The 9,983-nt window shown below is 41.4% G+C and overlaps 1 protein-coding gene across 1 annotated transcript in view; it reads right to left on the reverse strand.

Annotated features, from left to right (window-relative positions):
- Window positions 1-8,105, reverse strand: part of PHYHIPL (phytanoyl-CoA 2-hydroxylase interacting protein like) — a 55,306-nt gene extending 47,201 nt beyond the window's left edge. The window contains exon 1 of the mRNA XM_035330069.1: window positions 8,005-8,105. The gene's annotated coding sequence lies outside the window, so the exon portion shown is untranslated. The remainder of the gene's footprint in view (window positions 1-8,004) is intronic.
- Between the last annotated feature and the right edge of the window lie 1,878 nt (window positions 8,106-9,983).

Raw genomic sequence — 9,983 nt, forward strand, 5'->3', positions numbered from 1 at the left:
TGGCAGAGAGAATTGAAAGAAAAGGTAAAGAGAATGGAAAAGAAGAAGCTAAAGCAGCAAAATAGACGGAAAAGGGAAAGATTCTATTCCCCTTTTAATTCATATTTATTAGTCTGCTCTGTTCCTTATCTTTCCTTGCGATATCATATATCATACTGCAAGCTTTGAGAACATTGTGCTCACCCAGATTGGCAAAAAGCCAACACATGCAAGACCTAAACATGCCAGAGAGATTAAAAATGCTCATGGGTGGAGGCTGTTTGAAGTGATGCGAGAAGACCTCAGCAACTTTCACACCCACAGAAAAAAGGTCAAAAACAGGAGGCAGTCTGTCCTGGCTTCTGTGCATTGGGTATAGAAAGCTCGCAGATTTATGAAACTCATTAAGTGGTGGCTCCTGTGATTTTTTTTTTTTTCACTGTTTTTATATGAGATTTGAATCAGGTCTTAAGAGAGGTGAGAAAATTCAGAGAAAGTATCCACCAATGTTTGCTCAAACTTATTTATGAATTCAGTTCAACTGTGTTCAGAGTTCCTTCTCTGTTTTCCCACTGTATGCATTCTAATAAACAAATTCAGTGGTGATGAGACTCACAGACACTGAAATTATGCAGATTATTCAGTGAAGGATTTGGACTAATGCAACAGTAAAGACTAGATTCTTAAAGACAGAGCAACTAAGGAAATGACACTTCTGCTTTGCTGCTACATCAGTTATAAGCAAAAGGGCTCATGTGAGTTTTTTTTCTATTCAAAAAGCTGTAATTCTGACATTAGTTAACATTAAAGTGCTTTTAATGCTTGACTTTATCAGCCACTTGTATGAAAAACACTGCCTAAACACGCGCATTTTATCCAAAACTTGACATTATTTTTTTTTCTGTTTGCATTAATTGTTATTTAAAATTCAAAACATCGGTTGGTGTGCATTTCCATGGCTGTGAGATCAGGACCAAACTCAAGGAAAAACAAGTTAAAGCTCCCAATATTGGCTTCATTTACAATGAAATATCACAGAGAGAACAAATCCAAACACAGTACTTGCACCTTTCTTTGCTTGCAGGATAGCTCCGAAGTACAAGGTAGACAAAATGGCCAAAAAGAGGGAAAAGAAGAAAAAAATAAACACCAAAGCTAGTGGAAGATAGGCTGTATGCTCTTATTTCATGGGCGAAGAACAGGAATGAGAATATTGATCATCTAGCAAGATTCAGTCTGTTAAAAAAATGAGGCTTTCACATGTTTAGTACCAAATTACCAAACGTGACTAGAGATGTTGGCATGGCAGCTGACACTATTGACCCTGCTGCACTCCCTGGGTCTGTAACTCAGTGCTATTGTTAACAGATGTCAGTGCTGCCAGTCTCCCACTTCACTGTCCTATGCCCACCACACAAACCTGTTCCTCGCTGGTGCTATGTATATACAACCACGGTCATCCTACTTGAGATGGACTCCCTGAGACAGTTCTGGAGAGCTGGTAAGCAACAGCATGCAGACACATACTTGACTGACATTTCTAATAACAAGCTTCCTTTCTTTGAGGGACAGTGACAGCAAAGAAAAAAAAAAAGTTCATAAAGTGTTTGGCTCTCATCACATCAAGAAACATAGGGACATAGGGAACTTCAGAAGGCTACCCTTCTGCTCAGAAATATCTTTTCTATTAACAAACTACCCCTGGAATTTTTATAATGTTCCTACAGTGCTCCTCCTCCTTCTACTTGCAGCATTGTTCTCCATCATGAGCAGTAAGTTGGCTGTCTGGATCTCTTCATTCACTGTGACATTTAGGTACTTAAGCCTAAGGCTCCAATGTCTTTGGAAAGGTTGCACAGGGTGGCAGTGCTTTGGTTCAGAAGATGAAATGCATCCAGGCTCTGAATTCTGAATTTCAATTACTTCTTGACCTATACTGACAATTTGCACTCTTTTTCCCCCCTCACTCCCTTCTAGGAGGGAGACATTCAGTTATCCAAATATTTCTTTTGGACACAATATAGCTTAGTTGCAAAAATAACTGAATGTATACGAACGGTAGATCTTATTTATGACTGCCCTGTTTCATATGTGATTGATTGCCTCCAGTAAGAATACTTAAATGGAGCTGAGCTATTTGTGTTGGAGGCAGTGGCTGCAGAGCAGTATCATTTGGCAGTCACCAGATAGCTGAGCTGTCTTAGTGCTCCTCTGTACGTGCCCCAGCAGACATTATTATTTTAAAGTCAGTAATACTGCATATTAGAATCCTGAAGTGACACTTTTTCTCTGCTTCTACAAACTTCTTGCTGTTCCTTCTACACTGAAGTCATGGTTTTCATTCTCCCCCTCAACCCTCTTTGGCCAAGCTGTTTCTTTAATTTAATCACCTGATAACATAGCATGGAAATATTCCTGTATTTATCTATAACACCTATATATTTGCCAAGTAAGGAATAGAGGGAGAGTAAAAGTGGAAGGATAAAACATCTCCTCAAAAGTCCCATAAGATGGAAATTATGTTCTTTCTCCCCAGAGTGACAGCAAGGAGATTCACTGACTTTAACGAATAGGTTGAAACAGAAGGATCCAGCCCAATGCTAGCCTCAGCAGAACAGCACAGAACGATTTTCACAGGAAGACATTCTAAAATGACACCTGAAACTTGATCGTACTGTATTTCAGTGTTAATTAGAATAATTAGTTAATACCTGTTTTGACACTATCTCAAGTAATTTAAATGTAATAAGCCCTGAGACTGTAAACAAACAAACAAAAATGGTAACAATCTGGAAGAACACTTTATGTCCTCCACAAAATAAAGGAATGAAACTATCAGAGAGTCTCAGCAGCAGAAGACCCCTGTTTTAAGAGATGTACATGTGGTTGTCAGTTTTTAGATTTTGTTTCTAAACTATTCAAACATCCAACAAAACATTACACCAAAACACTGACTAGGTCAGAAGGGAATACTGGCAAGTACCATTGCCATGTAGAGACCCTCCAGGATTTTACTCATGAGTAAATAGTTTCATGCAAGTACAGAATTAGAACTGCTGAAAGGATTACCTATGGCCTCCTCACGTTTCATCTCGCCAGTAAAACATCCTCATGAGGATAGTAAAATAATGGACGGTGGACGGTGACAGGTTATAAGAGCAGAAGTTTTTGAAAGCATTCAAACAAGGATGTACCAGAAGACCCTCTCTTGACTTAGTATACACTAAGAATGGTACTATGGTATTTTAGAAAAATGTTGGCATGTCATTTAGATGTACTTTGATATTCTGTCAGTGTTGTGTTTCAGAACATGGAAGTGGCCATCACATTCTTAAAGAATGTGCAACAGAAGTTGCAGGTTTTTTTCCCTCATGCTTTGATGATCAACACCACCACAGAATGGTCTTTACATACCTCATGTTTCCCACAGGTCAGTACAGTATAAAATTCCAACTGATAATCAGAATTAAACTTCATGGACAGAGGAAAGTGATTACACAACCACAAAAATGGCACGCACCAAATTCAGCTGATGTTTTTTGAACACAAGAAATGTAACTATTAAAATCATGTAAATATACTTAAAATTAGACACCAATTCAGGTCTTGACTATGATCCTGCAGCATATTTTGCAGGTCACCAGGCACAGACTAACTGAGAGCTGAGTGAAATACTTCTAGAGAGGGAAAGTTGTCACAAATGATTGTCACCTCCACTTCTCTGAGAAAGGGTATGCAGCTCCCATGCTTTGCCTTGGTAAACACACCATCATGGGCTGGAGGAACGTGGTCTGTGAACAGGAGGGCAAAACCTAAGGGTGAAGTTTAGATATAGATGCTGATTGTGGAAATCACCTTATCTTGTTACAGAGAGGTACCACACCATGGGGAGTCTTCTGTAGATGCATGTTTCTACACTGACCTAAGCAACATGTCCTCAAGCAGAAACCCAGTCCCAGGGCAGGATGAGAGGTAGGACCTGGGCAACTGCAGGAAGACTTCTGCTCTATTACAGCTATAAATATCACTATCTGCCTTACATTCTGAATACAAGCACTCATTTTAATTAGGGTTTCATCTCCTACCTTTCTGCACCTGACCACTCCAGGGTATTTTCTTGCACTGAAAAAGTCTTAGTATTGCTGGGTGTGGTCTGGTTTGACAGACTCCTGTGCATCTACCTTCATCTTTTGTTTCCTGATGAAAATCTGCTAATTAAGTGAGGCAGAAAACAAATTGTGTTTGAGCATTACTTGGATGAAAACGGCAATTTGTGGATTTGACGAATAGCAAAGGTGCCACTAGAGTGTGTAAGTGGGCAGCTGGCACAGTAGCTTTTGCCAACATTTGTGTTGATGTGGGAGTAGAGCAATATGGTAGCTGTTAACATTGCACTCAATAAATCTCTCATCATATGTGAAGACATGACTAGCCTTTTGGAGGAAGAAGCTGTGTATTCTCTCCATTTGCGGCAGGAGTTCATGTGTGATCCCAGCAAGCATCAGCAGGCCTTCATGGGTGCTTAAATACTGTATAAATAAAATTGCTTTCCTGAAATCTTGTGTGTAGTGAAACAGGAAATAACAGTAAAATAATTCACACATTGAATTAGAGAAAAACAGTGTAATGCTCACCACTGCACCTTTTCCCAGCTGACTCAAGCCTTAAGGCAAAACACATGGGCTTGCTGCTATCAAGTGCACGTGACAATTGTTACTATGAGATTTGGTTTGTGTGTGCTATGTGTATGTACCTCCATAAGGGAAGGCACTTAGGTTACTTCCAACATGGTTTTGTTGTTGTTCAAAATAGGGAGGACATTAAAATTATTGTTTTGGAGTAAGGAAATTGTTTCTGTTTCACATGAATTTGACACATTTCATAACTATTTGTGTTAAACAACAAATACAATATTGTAGGTAAAAATGGCACTGGAACTCAGTGGGGTATGTTTCTAAAACTATTTCTTGCTACAAAGTTTGAAAACCTCATTTCTTACAACTCCGACACAACAATTTGATATGTTGTACTATTAGGAAAAAACCTTCTGGTGTTACCTCCCAGAACCCAATGCTCTGTATTTCTGCTGAACATGTTCCCTTAGAAGAAAGTAATCTATAATAAAAAATTATCATGACACCAACAACTGAATCTCCACCATTTTGAAGAGCCAAAACCACTGAGATTTTCAAGAAATGTTGACTGTGATGCTTCAAAAAGTTCAATTCACAGAAGCAAATAGCAATAAACACAGAACTAGAGCAAAGTCAAAGTATATAATGTAACCCTTGCTTGATCTTTTAGTCCATTTCACTGAAAATGAACATACTAGATTTAATAAGATGATAAAATCATTATTTGTTCTCAGGACCTATAAAAAGACCCTGAGTTAACCAATTCCGCATTTTTATTTCTTCATATATTGTCTGCAGATATCTGGCTGCTAACACATACATTAACCACAGGGTAAACATACAGAAAAACATAACGAAATTCTAAAAGAAATACAACAAAATGCCCTATTAAGCCCATTGTAAAACTAACTGGCTAGTGAGGTTATTTTTACGGGCTTTAGTAGTGGTGATTACCAGGTCTCCAAAACAGCTTCCAAAATGAGGATACATAACACCACTCTACTCACAGAACATCACTCATGCTTTTATTTTTACATGCAGAAAATTCTAACTGTCTTTTATGAAAGAATTTGAGAATGTAAGCTGTTGGGGGAAAAAAGTCGGTACTAAATGACAGTACTATTTCGAACTAAAAAGACTCATTATAGTGCTTATGTTATTACGTAAAAAAAAAATGCAGTTACATGTGTAGGAAATTAAGTCTTATAGTTTTACATGCAAATATCAAGAAGGGCCATTTACATTGTCTTACTGAAAAGTTAATGGCTTGCATTCTCTAATAAGATAGTTTCAGTAAGCCTCATTAATGTTAGCTATTTACATCCACAGTTAATTGCCATAAGCATAAAGAAGGAAGATACTTTCTCCACCCTACCCTTTTAGCCTAAAAGACTGAATTCATATCTGTACAGAAATGCCAAACTGCAATATTCCCTGACACCAAAAACCAAAACACGAAGTTGCACCTTCTGAATGAAAGTGAAGATTGTGCAATATTGCTCTGGAAATTGAGGTTATCAGCAGGCTGATTTTCACAGCAGGCAGCCATGACAGGTATATTTCCTCCTGCCAGTGCAGAGAAAGCTTGCTGCCTGAGAGCAGTGAAGAGCTCGTGGGACCTGGCTAGCCCCAAGCTGGACAGAGGGGCAGACAGCCTGACTGCCCTGCGAAGTGACCACTTCCCTTCCAGCCAGCTGGAGTTGGAGACCCAGGTTGTATCTTAAGCCGAATCAGTCATATTTGCCAAGGAGGTAAAAACAGAGCCTCATGCAGCCATCACCAGTATGGCTGGACAGCAACGTGGAGGGATGAGACTGCTAACCGTCCTCTCCCTGGGTGCATCCAGTGCCCCCAGGACACAGGACAGCCCCATCAGCCTGCCCGCACACCCTCATGTATGCTGCAGAGGTGGCCGGGATGCAGCACCACCATGCTGGCTGTTCCCAGTTCTGATTTCTCCTTTCAAGCAGATACTGCCTAGTGAGTTAAGTCTGACTTGTAGCCACCCCACGGACGGAGATCCTATCCTGTATTGTTTCATATGTTTTGTGCATTTGATAATGATAGGCTAAGGCTTAAGCCGTGGCTATATTGGCCAGCTGTCTCCAGCACGCCTTCTAAGTACCAAACAAATTGTAGGAGAAATGTCAATAGGGAAGTACTGTAAAATAGCATTTCATATAGAAAGTACACTGCCATGACATTCACAATAAGTTTCTTAATCAAGCAGTACACAATTTAATACCAAAGTAATGACAGCCAGAATTCAATACCCCACATAACTAGCTTTCCAATAAGAATTTAAATTAAAAATAAAATAAAATAAAATCAAGCATGTTGACACGTGAGATTCATGCGAATAGAAGGTGATATGCAGGAATTTGACAGTGTGGAAAGTGTTGAGAAATTTATAAAGCCAAGTGCTTGTCACTCTTCATTTTCCAGTCTACCACCACACCAATGGGTTTTACAGTCGTAACTGTTAACGAAGCATTTATCTGTATGGTAAAAGCATCTATTTCCCAAACCAGGTGCCAAAATAAATAGTCTGACATCCCACCCCATAGAACAGATCATTCTGCACACATATAAATAAAACCCCACTCAGAAAACAAGCAACAAGCAAACAAGAAAACCTTTATCCTAGAGCATCTGGGATCCAAAGGCATTCAAGTCCAAGAGAATAGATCATTATTTGAGATTTATCACATATTAAAGAGCAGGTCTAACCATTCTTCTAGGAGAGGACACCACCTGTTATATTTTCTTCCCAAATCACATACATGTACTCTCTCCACCCCAATATATATATATTTTTAAAGTATTCTTTTCATGGAAGCAGCCATAACTTTTTGAACAGATGGGAAACCTGATGGACTAAGATGCAATGAATCCCTTACTTACTGATTTCAAAAAGGGAAAGTTTAGGTTTTGAAAGTTGTTTTCAAGACAGTTTCCCAGCTCCAGAGCTTAGAAGAAGGTCATCAGTATGGAAGACTGCAATTTTATGTTGTTAAACTCTGGAGACATAAGATCCAGACAAACCTACTTAACGCCAGCAGAGTAGAAAATTAAAGAAAAAATGCACATCAGATTTGTCTGTACAACATGGGCATTCCCACTCAAATCCCTCTGGCATTGCATACTCAGGAATGCATAAAGGCCTTAATTCCACAATAAATCCTCCTCCTGCTCCCCAGTGCATCCCTCTTCCCTACGTTCTGCGTATTTGAGCTTCTCGTTCAATCTCACTGTCCCTGCAGGCAGTGAGTCATATTCTTCCAGCTCCCTCAGACCTGGCTTCTTGTCATCCCTTCCTCTCCCAGTTGCTCAGCTCTTTTCTAGTTCCCTTTCTTCCCTTCTTTCTCCCTCTGCCCCAGGACTGCCATACCTCATGCACAACGTGACTGGCTGGGATCCTTGCTCGAGGAGCCACCCTCGCTTACGCTGGCAGCTTCTCTGAGGGCCTTTCCCCTCTCAGAGGCTCTGTGCTGCCTGCCCGGTGCTCCTCCCCCCGCTCCCACAGTCCCCTCATTTGGGCGCAGAGAAGAGAGGTTTTGTTCAAAGTGGTGCTGGGGCCTCATGCAAGGAATGGTCCTGCCCACTGTGGCCAACAGCCAAACACCGAAGACACTGGAAGTGAAGGGGCATTAAGGACCTGGGATGGTACTGGTCCCACCCCGGAGTAGGGCAGGTGCGAGGTTTGGGCTCTGAAGGCAGCCTGCCTCCGCCAACCCCTTCACCATCAGTGTTCCTGATGACCTCCCTCTGAGCATATATGCTTGCCCTGCTCTAGCACGGGGCAACAGAGGAGGAGGAGGTGGCTGTGCAGCCAGGCTTCCCCTGCCACACTGCTCCCATCATACTCACATTGCACAGAGATGATCTGGCTGCTTCTGTGGGGCCCTTTGGCAGGAGCCCAACAGCAGCCTTTCTGTGCCACTGCTCACATTGCACTGCACGAATATAAACATGGGCTTGTCCACAGAGCAATCAACAGCTCTGGAGGAAATCCACGATCATCCGGTGTCAAATAGGCTAGAGAAGCTGGGCAACTTTCTGTACACCAACTCTTGCCCATAGCCTAATTTCGTACCTCTTGTAACAACATGGATGCTCACTGGCATCAGAGAAAAGACGAGAGATTGTGATGGGACTACAATAAATAGTCTCATAGTTCGATGCTACGGAATTGTCTTTGATGTTCCCCTGCTTTTAAAGACACTGGATAATGCTTAGCATTTCTTGGGACCGTGCCATTATGCCACAGAGATAAATAAATGAGGCAGAAAATACACAGCACTTAAGAAGAAAAAAAGAGTCACCAGTGTGAGGAGAAAAACAATCTTGGAACCAAAAAAGACCATCTCAACCAATCCTCTCTCTACCCTACAAATATTCAAAAGCAGTAAAAATGTTATCACTACTCTACTCCCTCCCATCTGAGTTCTCTTTGGCAGGCAAGATAAGCCTGGAAAGCACAGAGACAGGATCCTTCATCTGCCTAGGAGTTTTAATACCCTACTTCTTAATAGTGCATACTCTATATGCACTACCAGTGGATTACACTGACTTTGCACAAATCTGAGTGACTTCACAAACTTCAAAGCTCAAGAACACGAGAGCAAGACCAGAAAGAAGTCAGCATGGTTGGTCCTTTCCGAGCTTTGAGATCTCTAGCCCAGCAGAAATTCCCCATGGCTGCCTGAACTTGAAGCTTGGACTTACACCCCCCGGGTTCTCCCTCCTGCGCAGGTGCTGGCCTAGTCTTCTGAAAATACCAGATGGCAAACTGCCCTAGAGCCTCACCACACACGGACCAAGACTTAATGTTGCTCCTGCAGTATGCTGTGGGGAAATTCCAGTAGTTTTAGGAGCTGGTGTTATGTGCCATAAACCAAAACTGCGTTATTTCATTTAATCCTGTTATTGCTCAGGCTGAGTTGCTTTGCCTGTAAGGAGAGACTGCCCTGAACATTGAGCCTGAAATCTAGGGCAGCATAGGGTGCAAGCAGGACCGCCAGCTACTCCCCTTTGCCCACCCCACTGTGGACCAGACAGCGGGGAGAAGCACACATGCTGCATATATACTGTAAGATACTGCTTTAGTTGCCTTTACAACAGAATGTGGCATTTCATGAATAGCCCATTCTCCACACGGACAAAAGGCAGGATTCTCCTGTCTGCCTTCCCGGTTGTCGCAGTAGTCAGCTGATCAAGTGCTTGAAGACCCCATTTGGAAACTGATGTAAATTATCTTTATTCCACTGTCTTCAATGAAGCTAGACAAATTCACACCCACTGAGAAACTACTCCTTACATATTCCTGCGATCTTGTACTAAGGAATATACAAAATTGAAATGCAAATG

The sequence above is a fragment of the Oxyura jamaicensis genome, chromosome 6, assembly GCF_011077185.1.
Source record: "Oxyura jamaicensis isolate SHBP4307 breed ruddy duck chromosome 6, BPBGC_Ojam_1.0, whole genome shotgun sequence".
Classification (NCBI taxonomy): Eukaryota; Metazoa; Chordata; class Aves; order Anseriformes; family Anatidae; genus Oxyura; species Oxyura jamaicensis.